The following is a 26,363-nucleotide window of genomic DNA, read 5'->3' as shown; positions in this document are numbered from 1 at the left end:
AGTTCAGAATAGTTTGGCAGATCGAGTGTTTTTGGCACATAGTTAGAATTTAGAATAGATTTTATATTTTTTTTTAGTCACAAGATGCCAAATCGGGTCCGAAACAGAGTGTCGTGGTTTCTGATGAGTGCTAGCAATAGCTTCTGTGGAGAAACTTTTTCGTACACGTATTTAATGGAGAAGAAACATATGTGTTTGTAGCCACAACTGCAAATGGCTTGCCAAACCAAGTTTTTGCGTGAAAATCCATTTTTTCATGTATCCGAAAAAAGTGAAAAAATAAACACAGGATGCTACCGGAAATTTGTCTTTACATAAATCTCGTCATTCATGACCAGACAATGCGGTTTCGTCTAGCTGAGTGTAAAGCTTCAGCACATCCAACATCCCGGACACCTACGCTCGCTCAAGATCCCTTAAATATTCCCAAGTATACACCAACAAGTTAACAGCAATAAAATGTTCTACACTGACATGTCACGAATCGACGAATCAACTGATTTCGATATTTTCAACGATAATGTTTCAATTTCTCACAAAATTGTAGAATTCGCATCTGTCTACGTAGCCGAACCATCAGTAGTTCACTATAGTTTTCATATGCAATATCCCCGAGCCATTATTTCATCTTCACCAATGGTATTAGCACATTTGAAGCTCAACGGTTAATAATAACGCTCCTTTCTTCTTAGAGAAGATATGAGAATATGTGAGACCTTGGACAAGAAAATGTTATCAGTTCAATCATTGCTCCAATACAGGTATTGAGAGGGCTGATAATATATAGATTGGTGCACTAGATCGTGGAATATATAAAAGACCAATCGCTTTCAATAAATTTTATAACGCTTCTCGTCTGAGGATGCTTGTTAGTTGGCAAACATCTTGTAGCAATTGAGATCTACGAGGGTGGCTGCACTCAATTATCCCTAAAGTACCAACTAGTCCAAAGAGTTGGGCGTAAGTGGTGACTTCATGAGTGTGATGTCTAGGCTCGTATCTATACTTTTTTTGCTGGAGACGAAACAGTCGTTTTGGGCTCGTAGAGCGTAATCATTGTGCTTGCGGATAGGGTTACCGCAATATTGAGCATGTTGTTTGGTCGTGCACTGAATATCGTGAAGCCAGATTCTAGCGGTCATGGCAAATTCAGCAATATATTCAAATATAGTAGATCCAGGATAGCTAGTTTGCGCCAAGAGCTAGACAACCAATCGTTGAAACACTCTTGCGCAACAAACTAGCATATTCTACTTTCTTCGAGTATAACAAATTAAATTGCCTATTGAGATTCTCCTGACGACGCATCCCATGAAGATATTTCGCTTGAAATACATGATTGAGAGAGTCAGAGAGAGAGAGGGAGAGAGAGAGAGAGAGAGAGAGAGCTAAAGGTTAGTTGATAGAATAAAACAGCCAGTAGGGTCGTTGTTTTCCAAACTTACCCGAAGACATTTGTGAGAAATTCCTATAAGTTCGTACGAAATTACCTTAACTATACTGAGGATTAACAATGTCAGTTAATTTCATTCCACCAAACGTTGTAAAAGTGCGCGTAGTTTGTCCGGTTTAAGTATGTAAAGAGACGTACCAGTACTTCAGGCCCGTGCGCAGAAAATTCTCAAGGGGGGGTTTTGATTTTTTAACGTTTATTTTAAAAGAAACGTACAGAAACCCTCAAACTTTGAAGATTTTTTCAGAAGCCTGGACCTAGTCTTGTGAACCAGACAACTCTGCTCAACAAATTGGGTAAATGTTTGTTACCGAGAAGGAGTCATCAAAAGACACCGCTGCATAGTGGTCGGAAACCCCAAAAACGTGAACTTAATTCACTAGAGGCCAAACCATCGAATATATTCACAAGGTATCTTTGAACGAATGGGTCGTAAGAATATTCCCCTCAATCTGATAAAAATTATTAAATTAGGCATGGCTTACTACGATCGAATTAAAAAAAATAACTTTTTATGCTGACGAGGTAGAAAGTTGGTGTCTTCGACAAAGTTTTAGAAATGCGCGCAATAAAGAATTTTGTTGAACTAGTTGAACTTGTAGGATTTAATGTTATCGATTTGTAAAGCGTTTTCAATGGCAACACCCTCAATTTTTTTAATATAACTTTTTCCACTGTGACTTTTCATGCAAACCGTGCTCCAGGCAAATGTGGAGGCATTAAAACCACATAATATTGTTGAAGACTGTAAGTAAAAATACCCAAGTAAAAAAACATTACAAAATGAGCTTAAAACCTTCTTAACTTTATTATGCGTAGTCCGGACATTGAAAATAGTGCCTGCTCGTCTATCTTGGTTTGCACCTTTCTCTCTTATACGCAGTTGAACTTGGTGTAAAAAAATTTAAAATTCTTCAATAACTCTAAAACGAATGAGTATTTTTATAAGAGGTGTGTGCCGCGCCGCCGATTTCAGGTGAAATTTTTATATGCAGTGTTCAACAATATTTTTACATGCAGTCTTCAACAATAATTTAATTTTTACATGCAGTCTTCAACAATAATTTAATTTTTACATGCAGTCTTCAACAATATTATGTGGTTTTAATACTTCAACATTTGTCTGGAACATCGTTTGCACGAAAAGTCACAGCGAAAAAAGCTATATTAAAAATCTAAATTTAAGAGGTTTACCTTAGAAAACGCTTTATAAATCGATTACATTAAGTCCTACAAGCTCAAGTTGTTCAACAAATTTATTTATTATGAGCATTTCTAAAACTTTGTCGAAGACACCAGCTTTCTATTATGTTCATGATTTCAGAACCTTAGCCACGATTTTTGCAATTTATATTCATGTTTTCGTAATATTTCATTCACCAGTTTTGCATCTGATTTTTCTGGCAGGGTAGTGTGATTCATCTTCATGATTTCAGTGTCTTAGTCACGATTTTCTTAATTTATATTCACGTCATCGTGATATCTTAGTCACAAGTAGATTGATTTGTGTTCATGATTTCACGATTTTAGTCACGATTTTTGTTATTTTAGTCACGAGTAGTGTGGTTTTATGTCTATATTTTCAGGATCTTATTCACTAGTTTCATAGTTTATATTCACTTTGTTGTGATGATTTTATTCACGAGTTTTATATCGATTTTTCCTTGCAGAGTAGTGTGTTTATGTTCATGATATATTAGTATTAGTCACGATTTCCGTGTATTCTATTTCCATTTTCTAATTCAATGATTTCAGAACCTTAGCCACGATTTTCGCAATTTATGTTCATGTTTTCGTAATATTTCGTTCACCAGTTTTGTACCTGATTTTTCTGTCAGAGTAGTGTGATTCATGTTCATGATTCCAGTATCTTAGTCACGATTTTCGTAATTTATATTCACGTCATCGTGATATTTTAGTCACAAGTAGATTGATTCGTGTTCATGATTTCAAGATTTTAGTCACGATTTTTGTTATTTTAGTCACGAGTAATGTGGTTTTATGTCTATATTTTCAGTACCTTAGTCACTAGTTTCATAATTTATATTCACTTTGTTGTGAATTTTTTTATTCACGAGTTTCATATCGATTTTTTCTTGCAAAGTAGTGTGTTTATGTTCATGATATATTAGTATTAGTCATGATTTACGTGTATTCTATTTCCATTTTCTAATTCACGTTATCGTGATATTTAATACCATGTTCACACTACAGAGTTAAAACATGTTATAATAATTAGCAACAAGAAAAATGTCATCAAGATAGCGTTAAAACACGTTTTAACTCGTAGTGTAAACGTAGTATAAGTCGAAGGTAAAGTGATTTTGTTGAACAATTCACGAATTTTAAAATTTTAGTAGTAGTGTAAATTACGTCCATGATCTCAGGATCCTAGTCACGATTTTCGTAATTTATATGCATTTTATTGTGATATTCTATTCTTGAGCTGACTTTCGAAATTGACGCGTGGAATAATGTGACTCATGTTCATGCTTAATAACTATAGGATTTTTTGTTCGAAGTAACGCGACAATATGAACTGGATCATAAAAGTGTGAGTGATTCGTGCTAGTTGCTCCAAATGTAATCCAATTGTATTGCATCAAAACGTCGGACAATCGGAAACATAGTCTATATTACATAAAAATAAAAAAAATAAACTTGGATATAAATCTGCGGCAAATCTCCTTGCAAACGACCAACAAATGAATTGATGACAGAACTTTCCGAAATCAAATTTCAAACTTGATGAATAGGTACACTATCGATCCCGATGGAGTTGTTCTCCGAATCAGCAGGTACAAACATCGATAGCACCGGAGATTCCTGAGGCAAAAAATCGTTCGATTCGAGAAATATGAGCAGAAGTTTAATTAAATTGCAAACTTACCAATAAGTTTATTTCCAGTTTGCTGCTACCCGTACCGCTACTACTACTACTACTACTGATGCCAGTGCAACTTCGACTTAGAGTCTGTTGCAACTTGTACCACCCATGCCACCAACCAACGTACACTACAGATAGTGTATCAATCACGGAAGTCAGCTGCAAACCGGGCTGCTCGCCTGGCGGAACGAATTGGAAGTTGAATCATGAAATACATCTTGTTTCGTGTTCTATTACTCGCGGTAAGTCGAGTTCGAGAAGGCTTAGAAAAGTTGTAAAATTAAGTTACTTGTGTCCTCTGGAACAGTTCGGCTGATAGCTACACGGTCAGACATAAAATCAGACATAAAATGAAAGAAACGAAACATCCCAATCACAAGTTTTGACTGCTGCACTCGAGTGTATCAGATCTGGTGAGACACAAATTGAGTTTAGAAGTTGTTTGCTAGTATGCACTTGGCTGCGTGTAGAACAGTCAGACAGATTCTACATGAATAGTCAGGTTGATTGTGCCACAGCTGGGAAAGTGGTTTGTAATTGAGCTGGCTTGGCTAGAAAATCAACATACACCTACTTGGCACTAACGTCGAGTTTTTTATTATTTTAATTCGATCGGTTAACATCATTTTCAAAGAATTTGGCTTTTATTTTAAAAAATAACAACAATAATAATGCTTTAAAAAAGTTACTGAGCAACGCAAATAACGGGCACAGAAACTTTTGAGATGACAAGCTCTAAATTATACTAGCTGATTTTAAAATTTCTGTAGTCAACAAATGTGCTAGCAACAAATATTGTTAGCATAGTTTAAATTTTTCACGGATTTTCATTCTTGCTGTTTCCCTTATTCATTTTCAATCAGTTTGTTCATTACGTTGAAATTTTAAAAAGAGATTATGTTGAAATTTTTAAATCTTTACGAATGGTAAGGGAAAAATCTTTAAATCTTTACGAATGGTAAGGTAAAACATTATATCACAATATATTTTTTTTCAATTTTTTTCTGTTTCAGAAAACATACGAACCTGTGAAGAAATAATGTTCCTAGATTCCGATGACAACGTTTCCGTTTCACCCCTAGCTCCCGTAATATTTCTTACTCCTTTTCTCACATATTCAGAAGCTTATCTCACAGACAGCATAAAAACACAGTTCGCTGAAAGCTAGAGTTCCGTTTTGTTCGCCAAAGAAAATTAATCCTTCTGCAAATCCAGGTCGGCTAGGTACACTAGCAAATGTGCAAGAGACTTCCAGTTTTTTTTCTGTTTTCCTTTACCTTCTGTGATGTTTCAGGAAACTCATAAATAATACCCTAACTCAGCCACGGAAAAGCCACGGGGCCATCAGCAGAGATTAATAAATGAATTTTCCCACGCCTCCCACTAGAGCGGTGGTCAAGACTCCGCAAAAGTTGAAAAAAGATGACAAATGGGGGGAGGGGTAGTTATGAGCAACGCTAACGGGCAAATAAATGAATTCACATTATTCAGGGATTTAAAAGTTTTGTTAATGAATTGTAATGTAGATGAAATGCAAATGTTGGCAGAGGCTGAACTTACTGGCTTGTAAGATTTTAATCAATTAAATGCGTCGACACAAAAATTTCACCTCTTGCTGAGGGCAATATTTTTCGAAACTTTCGGGTGAGACATTAGGTTCTTTACTGGCACAGTTAACCTCACTTTTCGACAGTTCACTCGTACTGTTTACAAAGAAACAACAGTGACTCCATACACGTAGACTCTCACTCAAATTCAAGTTTGCCTACGAGGCAAGTTTCTACTTTTCTATTTCAACGATCGGAAAGCTATTTATCGTTTATAATAAAAGTCCAACTGTACACCACCCAGAAAAAAGCAAATCTAAGTTAATTTTAGAAAACAAACGATGCATCCACTTTGCAAAATTTTATTCTTCCCTATTCTTCAATCAAACTCGATCACTTCGTTATGGTTTAAATCAGCATCAAGCAACTGATGGAATTTGATGACTGGCAGAAGTCCACAGCAAAGTGAACCCCTAGGGCATTAATCAATTAGGAGGACACCTCACCGGACGGATTTCCCGCACCAGGTACGTTCCATCGCTCGGTAGTACATACCTATAATTACAAAAGTTCTGCTTCCTAGATGGCGTTTGATGATGTCCGTTCCCCGTGGCATAATTTTCAGCGGAGTTTGATTACCTTCCGAAGCAGACAATCGTGGTGAATTTTTTATGTACATAGATCTTTCACTGCTATATAGGCGAGATGATTGTCGGAAAAAGTAAGCGAGTGGAAGTAAAATAATAGCGTTTTGAATTTTATGTAAACTCAACTCGTTGCTTGTGCAAATTAGGCATTCACTTGAATAATAATAATGGATTAATCGGGTACACTCGACGTTGCACTAAAATGCTAATGTTAGAACAGTATAATTAAAAATTGAAGCTAGCTTTGATTATTTTATGGGCTTCTGGCATAAGCCAATACTTTGAATCACGATTTTTGGTAATGTCCAAGAGAATAACGGATCAGAGGTTGCGTTGCGAATCCAGTGTCTGGGGCGATTTTTCACTGTTCCCATCCAACTCATTCACCTTTCGATCCGTTATTCTGGTGAATATTAACAAAAATCTTAATGAGAATTGTGGAATAAAATATTCGGGTGTCGGAATCAGTATTTACTGTTGAAATCTTTCACAAGCATTGCCATTGATGATAAATAACAGAAACTTCGTCTTCCTCGATGTGATCATGTTCATTAAACTTAATAATTCGTAGCAATATAAAAATAAAAGGAAATGAAATAGCTTGAGTTATCAGTAAGCGCTATCATTATCGATATTTCATTATATCTAGCAATACACGGCATTGAAGACGGCTCAGATATTAGCTTCACAAAACTAAGTTACCATTTTTTACAAAAGTAAATTACCATTTTTTTGTTGTAGAATACATTTAAGCTTTCAGTATAGGGGTCCCGTTTCAGAATATCGGCCGTGGCAGCCGCGTCAAATTTTGAACGTAATAACTTCCATTATACTTAACAGACTGATTTAATGTTTGGACCATTTTGTCGAAAATGTGTTCAGCAATGTTGCGTATTAAAATTTGGAGTATGCTATGATTAATAATAAAATCCACTTGTTTTGAAGTCATGCTGCTTCTTTAGTTAATAACTTTTCTCAGCGAATTTTCACAAACTTACAATGTTCCACGAATGTGTTCAGTAGAAGAATACCTTTAGAAATATATAGTGTTCAAATGAATTGATTAATGAGGTGATTTTTTAAGAATTTATTTTCAATTTTAATCGATTTTCTATACTAATTTCCATATGAACTTTGAAATTTTTGGAGGGTCCGTAGACACAACCGATCGGTACCAAAATTTGCACAATTACTGAAAGTCAAAAATTGAACAAGTCTAATGCATAACATGCATTAATAATTGTGTTTTGAAAAATCTTTCGAAAACTACTCGGAAATTGTGAAAATGTTCAGCTCATTTCGATCAGTCATCAATATGGTGCACCAACCGGAAAGTATTAAATACAGGTCCGCTACAGATTTATTTCTATTATCATTCGCCTTTGGCTGCTTGGTGCGAATAAAGGGCTGTACAATACCAAGAAGGAAATATTTTTGAGCTGTACTTGGCTGGTGGATGTATCCGTTTGGGACGTTACGTGCTGCTTGAAGTGGCTATCATTTTCATTTCCGATGGGTGGAAGATAGCTTATATACACGAAAAATCCGATTTTAAATCATCTGATCGAAGCTTCGTTCGTGATTGATTCCCGCTAATCTTCAGGAAGTATTGATTTGAATGGTCGGTTTCTATTAGTTAAGTTTGTTGGATGGACTACATTTCAACATCGGGAGAAAAGGTGATTATTAAGATTCAGCCGGCTCTGTGAACTGACTGTAACAATTAGTTTGTGCAAGTACCGAGGCCAATCGGAACAAATATCTCCCACCCAAAGAACTTTTTCTTTAAATCACTAGTTAGACCTTATCAGCGCTATCAAACAGTAAAACTAGGATTAAATTTGAACATCATTTTCTTCACCAACTATTATTTTTAATTTTAATTTTTAATCATCTGACTGAAACCATTCCTGATTGGTTCCCGCTAATTACATGCACCGAGCTGCAAATCTGTAACAGTTTTTGTTCGAGGCTCCTCCTCTTTCTCGATGCAAGTGAACTTATTTCATTCGATGGCCTGCCCATTTGGCTTCGAACGTAAACTGAACCGAGTTTGTACCCGGTTTTGTGCCGGGGGTCGTATGCGAGTGCGGCATCATTCGTGTGTTGAACCCGTACTGGTCTCGGTGTAGGAGGAAAGGCGAAGGAAAAGCAAAAATCCCGCTTGGAATCCCGTAGTGAATATCTTGCCATCGTATTGAAGCCTGCAAGGAATGCTGTCCATGATAACAAATAGACCAAACGAAGGCTTGTGCAACTTAAAAAGCAAACTTTCTTTCCGAAACAACTAAAAAACCGTCCTTTTCAGGGCGACTATTTTCTTCGCATAAAGAATTAAATTGTTTTCACTACGAGCCATGACACGAATAATTCTTCGTTACTGCTGTTGAAGCTGGCAGCTAATACAACAGTCAAATGTAGAAACCGATTCTCAGGACTCCTATCACTCTTTCATTCGATTTCTTGCCATGTTACATTTCATTCCTTTTTGCTACTAATGCTAGCATAACCAAAACAAATATGCACCTTTCCCCACCATCCATTTAGTGGCCATTGTTGCCACACGCATTTTCAGCTTGTCATCAATAACATTCCAACAATGTTTTCAAAGTTTATTGCACATTGGAACAGAAGGAAAATAGTGAAGGAAAAAGATTATCAAATTTTCATTTTTCAACCATATTTATTCTAACGAATAATTTAAAAAAAAATCCCGTTTAAACGGGATATTAGATTTGATTTAACGCTCTGAAGTGCAGTCACGACATACCGTTTATATCCTAGACAGTATCCATCCATATTTTTATATAAGAATCTGAATATTTTGAAAATTTGTGCCTTTTCAATCATTTTCAAAGAATGTTTCAGATTTGAAAAGAAGGAAAATAGTTGGCGGAGGAGATTTAATTTTTTAACCATAATTAACATAAAGAATCATTTGAAAATTGCCTATTCAAGCAAAAATCCGTTACATATCATTAGATCCCGAAATGTCGTCACGACACTCTGGTTAGGTGGCAGACAGTGCCCACCCAAATCGGACCAAAATCAAATCAAACATGAATTTGAATTGAACAGAGAAATGGTAGTTTCGTAAATGAAAATCATTAAAAAGCCCTGACATAGCTACGTTTAAACTGCTGTTAAAATCGTGCTCTCATCCAATAATCATAAAATTTTGAATATATAAACGCTTAGGGAAAAAATATATTTCAATTATTAAAACAACTGTATGAGGTTTTGTCCAGCCTTCGGTTACTACGCGTCCGGTTATAGTATCGTTATTCTAATCTAAAAGGTTTTTGAAATATACAGTTTTTTCAGATGAACTAGGTACCTGGCGTTTTGATTTTTATACGTACCTAATATTTTCTGAGCAACGGACATTCTGTCTTGTTCGAGAGCTACGAACAAACGACTAAACTTACTTTACAGGCCCGTGGGCAGAAAATTCTTTAGGGAGGGGCTTTCATTTTTTTTCGTTCCTTATTAAGGAGGGTATAAAACCCTCAAACATAATTTTTTTGCGAGGCTTGGAGGTCTTGTATCGACTCGGCTCAACATAATGAGGCAATGTGTGTTATTGGTTATCGAAAAGGAATCTTGATCAGACACATCGCCTGCTGGCTCATGGTAATATCGGATTCGTAAGCCCAAGCAACCAAAAGTTCGTATAATACTTAAAAAGCACACTTTAAAGTTCACACAAAGTTCTTAGTGAACTTAGGTATGAATGGAACTTGAAATCTGCTTAAGCCGCTATTGAAACATAAAACGTATTGCAAGATTACTTAAAATGAGAAGCTTATGCAGCTCCTTTATTCAAGTTTTTGGTTGCTTGGGAGCCTACCGACTAAACCTAAACCTCTAGTTCCTCCCAATCCTTAATCTTCCGGGCAGTGGCGTAGCCAGAAATTTGGTTTGGAGGGGATGAGAATCGCAATTTTTTTGAAAAAATGCTACAATTTAAAATGAGTTTGATAAATTATTGAAAACTCAAAAACATAAGTAGTCAAACAGATGTCATTCCAGTCTACAAACAAGAAGGATCAACATGGAACAGTTTTCAAACCTCTATAGATTATTTTCTTGTATAAAATGTCAATAAAGTCAAAAATTTCGATCTTTTAAAGTGGGATAAATGATCTAAAAAATTTTCAACGTTCAAGATCACCTAATATAATAATCCTAGACTTTGAAGGTTTGGCAAATTCGGGAAGTTATCAACATAAAACAGCGCCTGCTTTGATATAGAAATTTTAGTGATTAATTCTCATAGAGGTAATTATGGTGAATTAATTTTTCAAAAATATTAAGAGACATGGTACCTTCAGCAAAGGTTTTGATAATGTCATTTCAAACAATTTTGTTGAAAATATGAAGGCTACATGAATTCAACATATAGGGATTTAAATGGACTGGGCCTGCTATATTTCTCCTTAGTGAAGAAAAATTTAGGTGAAAACTTTATTTCTGCGCTACGGATAAAATTGTTTGAAACAATCATTGCGAGTTGAGAACACAAAACCTATAACTAAATTATGGATGGATGGAACTGGAACTTGCGTTTCGACTTCATCTCATCAGAATCCGACACTAACCTGGTGGGCGGACTAAGCCAGCGCCGAATTGATGCTAGCTCCTGAAAATGGAATCACTCTTTGTGTTTTTGAGTCCTTTTAATCCCTGGGAATTATTTGTTTTAAATCCATTTCCCTTATTTTTTTTGTAAGCTTCAAAGGCACCTTGAACGCAATGTGAATTTATTATTTAATTACCGCAGAAGTGATTTATCAAATACAGTAATTTCAGAATAGCTTGTTGTAAAGGTTTTCTACTACTATATTTCGATACTCTGAATATGTGGGATATTTATGTCTTTGACAAAGTTGTTTGAAATAGCACTTTCGAAAACTTTGCTGGAGACATTAAGTCTCGACTCAAATTTGCTTGAAGAGTAATTCTTCTCTATAATGACTTCTAGGAGGATTAACCGTCAAAATTATTCTATCAGCAGATGAACAGTTTTACGTTCTGAAATTCTTCAATGTTACTTAACATCGAAATTTGGCAGTTTCGAATGAATGTGATCGTGACCGTTAAAAATTTATCGAGCATTAATTTTACTTTTCTTCATTAGTCAACCTCACAACTTGCAGTACTAGTACGTAGCACACAAAATTTTAGTACGCCATTCATTGCATCCTGCTAAGAGGCTATTCATATAGTTGATAATACAACAAAATCCAATGCTCATAAAACCGATCCTGACCTGCTAGAGACAAAAATACATCAGCTTTCAACTAGTTTCTGAAATGTTATTCTTGTTGTTAACTATAATGAATTGTTGTCTAAACTCTAAACAATCTAAAAAAATACATTTTCAGCAAATGTTGAAATGTATGCAAGTTTTCGGTAAACAAGCTTATGTTTTATATGCAATCAACCTATTCAAATTTAGATTCCCATTCGAAAAATTGTCTCTAATCCATATTTTGAAGCATCTTTCCAAAAATGAGCTCATAATAATTCAGACAGTTATTTTATTTTACATTGAAGTAATTTGACAACTATGGGATTTTGGCTAAGAGATAAGTTACAAGATCCCCTTCCCACAATTTTCGAAAAGTTCTCATGACGCTTTAAACACAGTTCTCAATGTAGTGATCAGAGAATATTTTTCCAAAAATATTTTGTGGAATATTAAATTAAATTCGTCAGTATCAATTATTTTTTTTCAATCCAATTAATTTTGGTTTCGGGGGGGTTCTAACCCCCAAACCCCCCCCCCCCCTGGCTACGCCACTGCTTCCGGGGTCACCGTTAGGTATTATTTCAGGAGAGATTACGATCATGCATTTTTTTATTTTATGTTAATCGTTCGTGCTTTTTGCTATTTATGTTTTTCTTGTTTGCTGTCCAGCTATCGTGGTATAACTGACCTGCTTAGGTCAGCTGCAAATTTCGTCACCTGCTGAGACGCGAAATCCAGAGATGCCGAACGTTACGACTTTCATCTCTTTAAAACTATCTTGGTAGGGTTTGTTATCCTACTTATCTACTAGTTGGTGCTGAGAGTTTCTTGGCGGCGGAATTTCTCCCAATACCGATGTCTGTTTTCGTGAGCTATTTAGTTCCCAGCCACTCTGGCGCTGAGTTCATCTACGGTGAAATTTAATTGCACAATCCCTAGTAACAATCAAGATTTTATAATAGTTCTATAGACACTCATAAAACTTGCACTTATAGCGTGCTATAAACATCAATTGATACTTGGAATTGATATCCCGATTTTCTCCGAGTTCTTGTTGTTCGTTCAAGTCAAGACGTGAACCGATCCAACGATGCCGACCAACTTGACTTACATCCTTGTACAGCCACCCTCGCAGGGTTTTTTGAAAAACTTGTTTCTAGAATGACCGAACTCAAATGACACTTTCTAGTTTTAGTAGCGACAGTCGTCAGATAAGCGTCTTGCGGTCTTATGTCTTGTTTCTCGTTTTTTTCAATGTTGTGGAAACCGAGGCTAGTTGGCGGTGTTTTCAGTTTTTATTTGTTACCATTTTTAGTTGGGTAGATCGTGGAAAATGTAACACATTGCATAAAAGGGAAACTGTGACAACATCTCTGAATTTTATTAAAGTTTTTGTTGCATATATTTGTTTTAATAGACAAAAGTATATGATGCGGAAAATCCGCCAACCCGGGCTCCCCTAAGGTTTAAAAGGCTTCAAAAGCCTGACCTGTATAGTGTATTTGCGCTGTGGGGGACTCACGACTCACGTTCGTGCCTAATATCTAAAAACACTCCTTACTCTTTTTTTCGCGCTTCTTAATGACGAGACTTAAGGTCTTAAGGTCTTAAGGTCTTAAGGTCTTAAGGTCTTAAGGTCTTAAGGTCTTAAGGTCTTAAGGTCTTAAGGTCTTAAGGTCTTAAGGTCTTAAGGTCTTAAGGTCTTAAGGTCTTAAGGTCTTAAGGTCTTAAGGTCTTAAGGTCTTAAGGTCTTAAGGTCTTAAGGTCTTAAGGTCTTAAGGTCTTAAGGTCTTAAGGTCTTAAGGTCTTAAGGTCTTAAGGTCTTAAGGTCTTAAGGTCTTAAGGTCTTACGGTCTTAAGGTCTTAAGGTCTTAAGGTCTTAAGGTCTTAAGGTCTTAGGGTCTTAGGGTCTTAGGGTCTTAAAGTCTTAAGGTCTTAAGGTTTTAATGTATTAAGGTCTTGTAGGTTCGTGATTTATTTTTGTTCCTGTGGTCTCTCAGTCTTTCGATCTTTTTGTCTTGTGATCATGCAGTTTGGTGGTCTTGCGACATAGTGTTTTTGTGGTCTTGTGATTTTACGGTCTTGTGGTCTTATGATCTAGTAGTTTTGTGATATTTTGGTGTTGTGGTCTTGTAGTCTTTGTAGTATCTTTGGTCTTGAGGGTGTTGTGGTCTTGCGGTCTTATGTTTTTGCAATTATTTAATCTTGTGGTCATTTGGTCTTGTAATATTGTGGACTTCTAGTTTTGTGGTCTTGTGCTCTTAAGGTTTCGTTGTCTTTTGGTCTTGAAGTTTAAAGGTTTTACGGTCTTAAGTTTGAAGGTTCCAAAATATTGAAATCTTTGGGGTTTTGAGTTTTTAATGTCTTAAGGCCTTGAAGCTTTTAGGTCACAATGTATTAACATGTAAGAGTCATGAGGTCTTCAAGTCTTGAAACATTAACGCTTCTGGCATTGAGGGCGCAATATCTCAAGTTCTTAAGGCTTAACAATCTTAAGTAGTAAGGTGTTAAGGTCTTACAAGCTTGAAATCTCAAGGTCCCCAAGTCCCAAGGTCTTACGCTCACAAAATCTTCAAGTCCTACGATCTTAAGGTCAAAAGATTTAAAGTTCTCTCCTACGGTGGTAAGGTCTTGAGATACAGAGGTGTTAAGGTCTTAAGGGTTTTAGCTCTTAAGGCAGTGGCGGATCCAAATTTTTTTAACTTGTTGAGAAATTTTAAAATAGATTCTTTTTTATTTCGTTCTAAACTCAAGATCAAAAATCAGATTCAACCACAAAACATGATTTTAATTAAATGAAGTTATTACATATTACATGTTGCACAATGAATATTTCAAAATTGAAATTTCTGACCCCCTCTGATATTTTTTTTGGATCCGCCCCTGTCTTAAGGTCAAGTGATTGTGTGGTCTTATTGTTTTGTTATCCATTTTTGTTCTGAAGGTCTTGTTGTTTTCTTGTCTTTTTTGGTCTTGTGGGTTTCTGGTCTAATCATCATGTAGTTTGGTAGTATTGTGGTCTTGCAGTTTTGTGATCTTATGATCTTGCGGTCTTGTGGTATTGTAGTATATTTATCTTGCGATCACATATTCTCATCGGCTTGTGATCTTGTGGTTTGGTACTATTGTGGAATTGTCATCTTAAGGATTCGTGGTTAAAGGATCTTGTGATCCCGTAATATTGTGGTCTTGTGGATATGAGGCCTTGTTGATTTATTATCTTTGTTTTTAGTTTTAAGGTTTTGTGATTATTTTAGCACGGGATCAATTGATTGTATCGTTTAAAGATTTTGACTTGAAATGTTGTTATGTTACTCCATGCTCTTCTAGTTTTGTGGTCTTATGATCTTGTGATCTAAGATCTAGCTATCATGCAATTCTAGTGATCTAAAGTCTAATATTCTTTGGGTTCGTGATGTCGTCTAATTTTGTGATCGAGCAATCTTATGGTTTTGTAGTTTTGTGATTTTAGGTTGCTCTGTGCTTATTTAGACTCGGAAAAGTACAAATATTTAAATGGAATATGATTAGATAAATAGTATTAATTGTGTTCAGTGGGGCAGGAAGCTACTTTTGACGAACAGGACCGAATTTTGTCTATCTATTCTATTAGTATCTCGGGTAAAATTTAGCTATATTTTGACAATTTTGGTTTTGATCAAGATAACTTGAAACTGATCTAGATTAGCACTATATTTTCGCAGAAGCTTCCTAGAAAAAGAACTTTCTTCAGCAAAGTCGTATGTTTTGGAGTTTGCAATTCATGTTTAGTAGACACACATACCCATAAAAGCACATAGAAGGCGCTGTATAGCAAAGCATGATAAATACCGCTATCAAAATATGTATCGTTTTCTTTATCAGTTTTCACAGTTTTGGCATAATCTCCATAATTCCAAAACCGTTGTAGGAAAAATAATATTACTTTTGACGACGAAAGTCTCTTGTTCTCTGAGCATGTATCGTGAGGATTATTTTGACTCCTATTGCTTTGATCTATAGTTAATTAATTTGAAAATGCCCTAGATCAGAAGCTTCCTAGTGAAAAACTTTCATCTGAAAAGTTATTGGTTTTGGCATTCTTGACATTTGATCCAAAGACAGTCATAGTCTAAAATGTATATAACTAAAGCGCGCTGTATGAAAAAATCGCGCTGAAATGAATTTTTACAAATTTCTCTGTCTAAATCACTGGTTCGTATCTGTATGACAGGTACATCGAATCTAGAATTCCCATTCACATCGGCAAACATCTACATATTTGAAAGAAAGTATAACTATCCTGGCACATGAACCAGCTGAACTGTAAAACGAATACCAAATTGAAAGTGAAAAAAAACCAATTTCATTCAATAGACTGGAAAAGTCAAATACAATAAAATCAATCTCATCCACTTTACACATTCTACGATAAGGAAACTCCATTATCCTTCGTCGCGGTCAATTATCCCACCGGAGTAACATAACGCGCACAGCAATCACAAACTATCTACCATGGTAATCACCAAGAAAGAACCAGAAAGCAACCTACTTCTAGGAATTTTCCATCCACAGGCAAATAGAAATAATACTTTCGTTTTCTCTATCGCCAAAATATTTAGGAATTTAAGAAGCTCAGCCATTGCTCATTGTTAAAAAAAACTGGGTTATGTAAAACGAAACTAATCACATGGTAAAAATTCATGATCCGAAACTTGTCTTTATATTCCAAAAAGTTTCTTCTTTCGATTTCTTTTTCGAATCTCAGTATTTTGTGCAATTTTTACCGATATATAAACAATCGAGACGTTAGCAAACAAAATTTTCGTTGAAAAAAATGGACAGAATCTAATATTTTAATATGACTGTTACATCTGTAGATCTGTGTTCCACCTTCTAGGAAGCTGAAATTTTTTCCCACAATTGGTCAGTCATCACATCACTTTGTTTGGACAGATTTCCTTGGCCTTAAGTGGTACGGCATTTCCCATGGCTTGAGAAAAGACGAGAAGGACTAATTCCTGATGGAGATTACGGGTTTCGGGAACAAGCTTGTGTCACGTCCGGGAGCCTTCGTATTCCCCCCTGAGCTAGACACGATGATTTATTGATATCTGTCATGAATTACAAATTCGAGAATGATGCGGCTTCTGCGAGAGATTAGTTCAACTTTTAAGGGACGATTGTATTTTCTGATAAAGGGTGGCAATTCCGGTCCGAAAACCTTTAATCCAACAGAGAACGGGATAAAAAGAGAAATTCATGCATGAACCGGAGGGAGTGTGGAACAAAAAGGATCTAAGGTTTTTCTGCCGAGAACATTTTCATTTGCCGGCAGCGATGATGTCGACCTCTTTGAGAAAGCCAATGTAAGGAAAATCTATTCAGTCGGAAAGCCTTTGTTGAGCGGTCTTGTAGCGGTCGGTGGGAAGGGAAAACGAGAGAAACTCTAGTTGAATGTTTTCTCTGCACAGATTAGGAAGATATGTGTTTGTTTATTTATGCTCATGCTATGTCAGATTCAATTACACACAGCGGTTATATGTGGCTTAGAAAATTAAACACGAGTGGGGCACGGTTGATATTCGCTGTAATTTGAACATGCTAAATATAAATTACAAATGAGTGATCAAAAAAAATAAAGCCTTGTCTTCTTTAAATTCATCCATTTTAATATGTCTCGGAATTTAAAGAGTTGCTGAACGTAGTGTTCATTGAGTTGAAAACAACCAAACCAACTTAGATACTAATCATTCCTTCAGATTTTGGAAGTGGCTTGATAATACTTTCAAGGTAACATTGAAATACTACATATTTCCGCAACTGACTAAGAAGCATAAAAATTTTAATTCAAGAAACAGCTGTCACTCTTTTTATAAACGTCATAGCGTCTTGAATTATTCAACAATAATACATTTATTTATAATACCGAATACAGTACAAAGACCATTGGTTTTGAGAAATTAATGCAACAAAAGATACTTTGAAACTTTTGTTGCATTAAAACTTTTCGAAACGTGAACCGATCCAGAGAAGCAGACAAACTTGTATTCCATCCCTTTCTAGGCACCCTTGCAAGGTTGGATACCAACAAAAAATCTTAAGTACAAATATAACGTTTTAAATGTTAAAGTTCTCCTTTAATCATTCTTCACCTTTTAATACCGATAATTGGTTCAGCATCAAAAACTCAACCAAAAAAATTTAAAAACGTGAACAATTTGAATTCTAAATACTTAATTTATAACTGATACTTTTTGCATGTATCAGGTAACTAGCAGTTGGGAAATTGGATTCTGAAATGATTATGACTTTGGTTGGTTCAGTTTTCGATAAAAATTCACTAAAAAAATTTAGTTTGGATAAGGAAAAGTTTTTTTTCAAATAACTAGGTAGGGTAGGGAACATAATTACCTGTCTCGGAAAGAAATTTCATCCAAATCAAAGATGGGGTTTTTTTGGAAATCGATTTTAAATTTTTAAAATCGGTTTTTTTCAGTGTAGGAATCGATGAAGGATTTTTTCAATATTTTTATTCAACAATTTTACTAATTTTGTGAAAATCACTCCTATAACATTTTTTGTAGGATTCGTCATTTTTAGACTATAGCCATTGCATTAACACATTAAACAGGTAAAATTACATACAATCATGGATGCGTCAATGGAACTAATCCGTGAACAAAAAAATGTTGAAAGGCTAATTTATCGCACAACATTTTCATTTCTCAGAATGATTCTTAACGAACCAATACAAGATTGATAGAATATTTCTTTTTATACTAAGAATAATTTCTTATCAGAACTCGAACCAATTATTACTATTAATTGAGCAAATGGATACAACACAAGTGATGCATAGTATCAGAAGGGTTCGATCTTACTGTTAGATGAAATATACTAGCAAGTTACTGTTTTCGGCAAAGTTAATCTGGACTATTTTTTCTGCATTGAGAAGTAATTATCCACGATGAAAATAAGGCTTAGGTTGGCGGTAGTCGCCTAATAATATATATTCAATTTCATCATAACAACAACGCAATACTGAACATTTATACAATCCGATTCAGGCAAAAAATCATTTTTCATATCAACTTAAACACGTATTTGAGTGTGAAAGCTTTCGAATCGACATCCCCGTGTATATGGACGATGGGAAAATCGAAGTTCGGCTACATTTTCCGACACCGCGTAGGTGCAATGTACCATTTGAGAAATGATTGTCGTAATTCGGAGAAGTTACGGACGATACTTCGGCCAGAAACTACTTTCCTGATGTCCTTAACGATGTTTTTGAGAATACGACTGAACGACTCATTCCTTCCAACGTCGCCCTGAAAAATAAAACACAATGCGGTACCACTGAACAGAAATTTTTTGTGCATATAAAGGACAATTTATTACGTACCAGTTCTGTTATCAGGTGACACATTACGGAAGACCATGTGATGTGATGTGTGATGTGATATTAAGCCACCATCAGCTCAAGGTTTTTCCAATGAATGCGGGTAGACTTACGGTAGCCTCGAAATAGCTAATCGTAAAACCTTCGCATTATTGCTGTTAATGAAGGGAAATCAAAAAGGGTTGAGCGGGTGCGTGAGCAGAGGCACTTACACGCACCCCGCGTCCTTCCAACAACAATACTTCAGTTAGAAGATAAAAAATTTCGCTATGCCTGCTTTACCCACCTGATGGTTTGTTTTGAGAAGGGTGCGTCAAACTCATATCAGACCTTCTGAAGAAAACAAGTTTTCTTCAAGTGACTTAGGCTGGCTATCCACGTTCCTTCGTCCAGTCCTCAATATGATACCCTGGTGCTCCCAGCCCCTCCCAGCTTTCAATGTTATATAGTGTATTTAGCGAATTAAATTTATTGTATATGATGTAATATAGCATAGTTGACAAATAGCTCAATATCAAGAATAAAATGAATATTGTGTACATACCTAATAAGAAAAATGAACAAAACCTTTAATGAATACAATTTAATGAAAATAATGAATATAACACATACATGAATATAACCATTGTTATACAAGGTATATGGTGAACACATTAGTTGCAACGAAAATTATGACGCAGTAAATATAACGAAATTCAGTGAGTTTCAAATAACAGTATGTATCAATTAATCTGAGAAAGATAGTAATAAATGTAAATAAGTATGGTGAGAATGATGAGCATGAAGAATTACTTAAGTAATTTGAAATTCATGGATAAACGCATTTAATAAATATAATATATTATTCTGTCGCGAACGACGAACACTTTTCCTCCTTGACTCCGATTGGCCTTCCACTTCATTGTCCAGTTGTAACTTCATGCACTGGTGCACCCTCCTCACCCCGTAAATAATATGTATATAACATCAATATATAATATAATATAATATAATATAATATAATATAATATAATATAATATAATATAATATAATATAATATAATATAATATAATATAATATAATATAATATAATATAATATAATATAATATAATATAATATAATATAATATAATATAATATAATATAATATAATATAATATAATATAATATAATATAATATAATATAATATAATATAATATAATATAATATAATATAATATAATATAATATAATATAATATAATATAATATAACATAATGTAATACAATAGAATATAATATAATATAATAAAATATATCTATCGTTCGACGATGGACCCGTGCAAACAGCCAGATTACAAACGAAAATGCGAATGAGCTATCGATCTATCAAATCTATCAAACCTCTCACTCTATGCATGGTGACGAAGTCAACACACACAAGAATTCAAAACGACCCCCATGTGAACAGGTATTCGAAATCCCCAACTTGCCCAATCAAGTGTCCTTAAAAAGATCCGCCAGTCCTGCTCTCGCATCGTTACAAACGCCAGCGGATCGTCAACCTTATATACATGCATCTCCTATGGAGACGCTCACACACACAAATGGTCGAACTCTTGACGTACAATTCGTGTATATTCCCATAAAACAAATACATCCAACTTATGCTGACTTAACTGTTACCTGTCGATGACTACATGCGACGCACCCAACTCTAGCAGTCCAAAAACCGATTGTACATAATAAACATAAACATTGTACATAATAAACATTTACAGTGTGGTTGCCGACTGAAGAAATACAAAATAAATAAATAAATAATACTTCCTTATTATATGTAGAATATGTTTTTCCATAAGTAGCCGCAGCACATTAGTTGTATCTCCCCCTTAATATTCATTATGCACACATCCTTTCTTGCTAGGGGTCACCGTATGAAGAACTCGACTAATTTCACTCTCTTCTCTAACCCATTCTCAGCCTTCCTCTTCTCTTTCTGACAGAAAACACACTCTTCGCATTTCTCTGTTCTTCGGCTACACTTTTTTCACTCCAAAAAATGGCGTCTTTGTAGATACTGACGCCAACATCTTGAACTGATTCGATTTGCCTACAATTTTCCTTTTTGGCGTAAATCAATATCCCATGCAATGACCACAACGGGATGATAAAGCAAACTTATCTCTTCGCCTCAGACGCCAAGCTAACACCACCAATCACTCGATGATTACAATCACTATTAGTTCATTGATATTATCCACCGCAATAGTGGTTTTTCGCTTTACACACTCGTCACTATCACTTATTCCAACTGAATTTTGTAATCACTTGATTTAACAGTCTGATTATAACATACTATGACATGCCGATTAAAAATATTCTCCACCAGCTCAACGCATTTGCGACTGTTTCGCTCGACTAAACGGCATGAACTGGCGACACATTACGGAAGACCATGTTCAAAAACCCTCTAAACAAAAACCGCTCACGTCATAATGACAACTGCAATAGCTGCATCCAGTTCTCCAAAATCAACAGCATGCACCAACTCCAATAGGAACAAGCAAGGAATCAAGTCACTATTAAGGGGAGGTTCTCATTGAAATGACCAAATAGAACGCAAAATTTGGAATTTTTGTGGGCCATAGAAGAAAACAGTTTTAGGAATAAAAACGCTTCTATTTTCGTCTTCATGTACAAATTTTAAGCCGAAAAAATCGCGTCCGTGGCGAAGTTCTGTCTAAGGTTAGCTTCGCTGCTGCCTCAGGATCGATCTAAAACACAAAACTATTAATAAGGCTTTAAAGTAATCTTCATTTATTGGAGCAATGACCTAAGAGCGGGTAAAAAACTTCAAATTTGACGTAAACTTTGAGATCGATTTTAGCCCTTTCTTCTACTTTAAAACTTCACTAAAATATCATATACAAAGAATTTGTAGATTTTATAGTTAAGTCCTCCAGCGGAAAAGGTTTTCTTCCAAAAGGTCAAAAGCTGAAATCTTCAAATTGAACAGTTTTTAAATAAGATTGCACGCAGTTTTGAAAAATCATTTTTTGAGACAATCGCGTTTAAAGTTTTGAGAACACTTTCGATGAATTATTCGTGGTAGAATGTCAATATTTGTTTAACAAAGACCTGGAATTAAGGTTTTTTTGGATACCGCTAATTACGAATCTGAAGTCAGCTTTTCGAAATTCAAGATGGCCGATCCAATATGGCGTAAATAAGTGGTAAAAAATAAAAATGATGATTCAAATATGGCGGACCTAAATGTAACTTTAACAATTTTGACCAAACTTTTCCGTTTTCACCGTTTTCTGTGGTTGTTTGATAACTCACGATTAGTCTGCGACGTCATTACAGATCAAGCCGTGACATACGTTCTCGAAACCTGTACACATGTACAGTGCAACGCAAAGCATTCTGGGAACATGCATGATGCCATGAAAAGGTTTCTACCTGAGATGCGTGTCTCAAGCCGAGAGCGTCCCATTACGGCCAGGACGCCACTTCGAACAATGGCCTGTAGAAGCCTTTTTCATACACGGATCGAATAAACACTTATCTTTCAAAAAATGCACAGTAAAAAATTAAATTTTGAAACTTTTGAATAAGAACCTCCTTTTAATCTTCCGGCAGTCGCGCTAGTGCACTGAGTGCACGCTGCTCTGAAAAGCTAGCGAAATCGTCTTAGAGCATTAGCGGCTGCTCGTTCAGTGGGTCATATGCGCGACTTCTGTAGGGTTAATGATGGCAGTATTAATATACATCAAGACATTATAAACGACGACGATATTGACATGTACGACAACGCCTCCAATTGTAATGGCAAGTAACGCGCAAGTGGTTCTGATGGACAGCCACTAATATTCTTTTATTTTCCCTAATAATTAGTCAATAGATTTTGTATTTGTTGTGTACAACGAGATAGTGTTCATGTGACTTATGGTTTTGTATTGTCCAAAGAGGAAAATCAGTTTCAATCCACCAATTGGTGCAATTGCGCTTTTCTTATTTACGCAAACTATGATTTCAGGACTGAAAAAAACTTACATTGGAGGTTGAAAAATGTGGCAAAAAAGGAAGTTTTTTGGCCATCTATCCAAGCAAAAACGCATTATTGTCCTCAGTACACTTAATCCATGTAAAAAATATCAAGTTAACTTTTTCTTACGTAAAAATAAATGCTGAACACGAGTTTTGAGTTGGCTTTCGATATTTTTGTTTTTGAAAAAATACGAACATCAACAAAAAACATACGCTTGGGAGCACGATAGGTCAGCCGTTATCGGACACTATAGGTCACTACTATAATGTAAATTTGAATTATTTTGACAGGAAAATTGTGCTTTATTTCGAGCGGAAAACGCCAAAGCGGAGTGAAAAGTCATAAATAACACAATTGCATCAGTTCAAGATTACGCCAGTATTCGATCAGCCTCTAAACAATTCAAGGTTCCGTTCAAAACATTACATGCTCGTGTGAAAGGAAAGTGCTCATCAAGAATGAAAGCGCGTCAGATATTTCGCTTGAGTTATAATTATAATATAATTATTTAAGGTGTTGTTGAAGTAGATAATCGAAAAAAATTATCGAAAAAGAGAAGGAAAAGGAATAAAAAAAATGCTCTAAAGCGCAAACGTGATCGTCGCACAGCTAAGCAACCACGTGAGCGGGAATGCACAACTTCAATTTCACACTCTGACGACGACGAGGACACCGAAGAAGTCTTTCGCAAATACAAAGCCAGACGTAGCTACCCCGATCAGAATGAAATAACAAGTTTATAACAGAATGCAATTTTCGTAACAAATTTTGATATAAATTAGGTCTCGTTAGTAGTTAAAATAACAGAAAATTATAACAAGTAACAACGCAAGATATATTTTTGAAATCTTTTTGTTATGTGTTTCTGATCGGGACTAAAAACCATTTTTTTCCAACATTTTTTTCAACATCTCCTTCCGCGATTTCGTGATTTTTCACATCATTTGCCACTTACTCTTTTTCTTACCTGAACGATGTCAATGGATTGCATGTATTATTTGGGTTATTAATTTTTAAATACTCTGCAGTATTCGTACTAGTCAAATAAAATTTGAGCCGCTGATTTTCCAGGCATAAAATCAATATTACCAAAACGTTGCAAGATGTATAACCTTTCCAACACATTCTTGTTTGTCAAAATCAGTGTAACGAGCTCGCCAAAAAACTGACCTACTTGACCCCACCCTACTCTACTGTAACACAACCAAATTTAGTACTAATTACCAACCGCTCAAATTAATAAAAACAAAATGGGCCCGGCAAAGTAGAGTCTAAATCTTTCAATTGTAATTTCACTACAGTCAATATAACAAAATTCGTAAGTATGTTGAATGAGAAAATATTGATTTTTTTCAACTCTCATAAACTATTCCAATTTTAATTGATTCAATTCACATTTAAATTGATAAATCGCATCACAGAACTAGTCAGTATATTGATCCAACGGACTGCTCGATTGATCAGAAACGATCTTATTTTGGATATAGCTTGAACATTTCAAACTTTACTTTAGCTGCGTGCTAGACAGAAAAAAATATCTGGTTAAATTTGACCAGCAAACACAACTTCCTTTGATTACAACAGAAACCAAATATCCAGCTCACCTTAAACACTGCAATATCACAATCCTTTTGTGTTCCTTATTCCCGATTACCAATTGCAATTCAACTAGCAATATTTCAATTATGTTTTCATATATCTCACAAATTAACCACAAATTCATTTACCCAAATATCTCACACTATTTTAGCACTTCACATAATCGAACGTTCGGTACAAAATATTGTTTCCCGTGCACTGCAATTTCGATCCCTTCCCTCGTTTCACTATTCCTAGCGTGAGGTTAAACAATGCTCCTTTCCCGATTTCGTGTACGGGTAGTATCACTGGACTGGTTCACCGTTAGTAATCTGCTTTGTTCTGCCGACCCCGAATCATCGTATTATTTATTCAATCTCACAAGAATTATAATTTATCAAACATGACGGATCCAACTCCCCTGGCACTACTGGTAGCTTGCAACACATTCCAATAAACTCAGACTAACCACGGTACTGAAATTACTCCTCGGTGCAGTGGACTCGTAACGCCGCTAATTTGCACTCTGCCGAGAATCGATGTTTATGGAAATCACCACCTCATTTCTTTAATTCGTATTCATCACAGAAACACAGGGAATTTATTCCTTTTCTTTTGCACTTACTTATGCATTCAACTTAGCATATTAATATACCCTCGATCGAACATTCGGTATCGGGGGAGTCGTTAATCGTAGCCACATAACGGGTTGCTACTCAAACGGTCAGCTACTGTTTGAAAAAGTCCCACTGCTACTCCACTGTGAGCTATCGATTAATATGCCTCTCCGATGTGACGGCAGTAAGTTATTCGAACCGACAACTTTCATTACAGAATCACACACTTCAGTAAGTTAACTATAAATTTAATCGTTGTACTGTTTCGATGTCACACTGAAACATTCACTTTCAAAGGGACCATTTCATCCTACTGCCAAACTCTACCCCCGTGTAAAATGCAAACCCAGCACATCACAAAGTAAAAAGATTTTCCCGCACTTGAACTTCACAAAAGTATTCCGCGCGCTATCCTATTATCCTTTACTGCTGACGTGCCGATGAGGACTGAATCCATACGAACAGCTGAGCCTCGTACGAAACACTCCGCTAGTCAACATAGCAGAGAAAGCTGTTCTCCCACCGACCCACCACAGGCTCATGATCATATCCATATCAACATTTCAATAGGGCTAATAAGATTTGTAAACAAACTTTTGTTTTGCTGATTTCTCCTAATTTGTTATCATTTCAACACAGAAAATATTTGAAAATGATTCTACCAAGGGTAAAGATGTTGATTCATGTGTATTTTTCATGAAATTCAACTCGGTGGCGGAATAATGAGCGAAATAAGTTTGTTTACAAAAGTCTCATTCGCCCTTTTGAAGAATTACTATTGATATCGTATATCCACCCACCCACGCCCATCATTCGCTTCACACCAAAGGCGTTCATCCAAACGTACACAAACCGGTTCCGGCGAACCAAAAATCTTCGGTCTTTCGAAAATTCATCTGCATGTTCGGGATGAACTTTCGTTTCGTCTACTGGCATGAATGAATGAACAACCGGCGGCATACTAATACCGCAAGTTTCATTCTA

At 35.6% G+C, this 26,363-nt stretch overlaps 1 protein-coding gene across 8 annotated transcripts in view; it reads right to left on the bottom strand.

Moving 5' to 3' along the window:
* Window positions 1-25,807, bottom strand: part of LOC131694076 (potassium voltage-gated channel subfamily KQT member 1) — a 1,057,856-nt gene extending 1,032,049 nt beyond the window's left edge. For all 8 annotated transcript variants that reach the window (XM_058982447.1, XM_058982448.1, XM_058982449.1 and 5 more), the window contains exon 1: window positions 24,789-25,807. The gene's annotated coding sequence lies outside the window, so the exon portion shown is untranslated. The remainder of the gene's footprint in view (window positions 1-24,788) is intronic.
* Between the last annotated feature and the right edge of the window lie 556 nt (window positions 25,808-26,363).

This window comes from Topomyia yanbarensis, chromosome 3 (genome assembly GCF_030247195.1).
Source record: "Topomyia yanbarensis strain Yona2022 chromosome 3, ASM3024719v1, whole genome shotgun sequence".
Lineage (NCBI taxonomy): Eukaryota > Metazoa > Arthropoda > Insecta > Diptera > Culicidae > Topomyia > Topomyia yanbarensis.
Note: the sequence above shows the minus strand (reverse complement) of the source record. Positions and strands in the feature narration are given on the sequence as shown.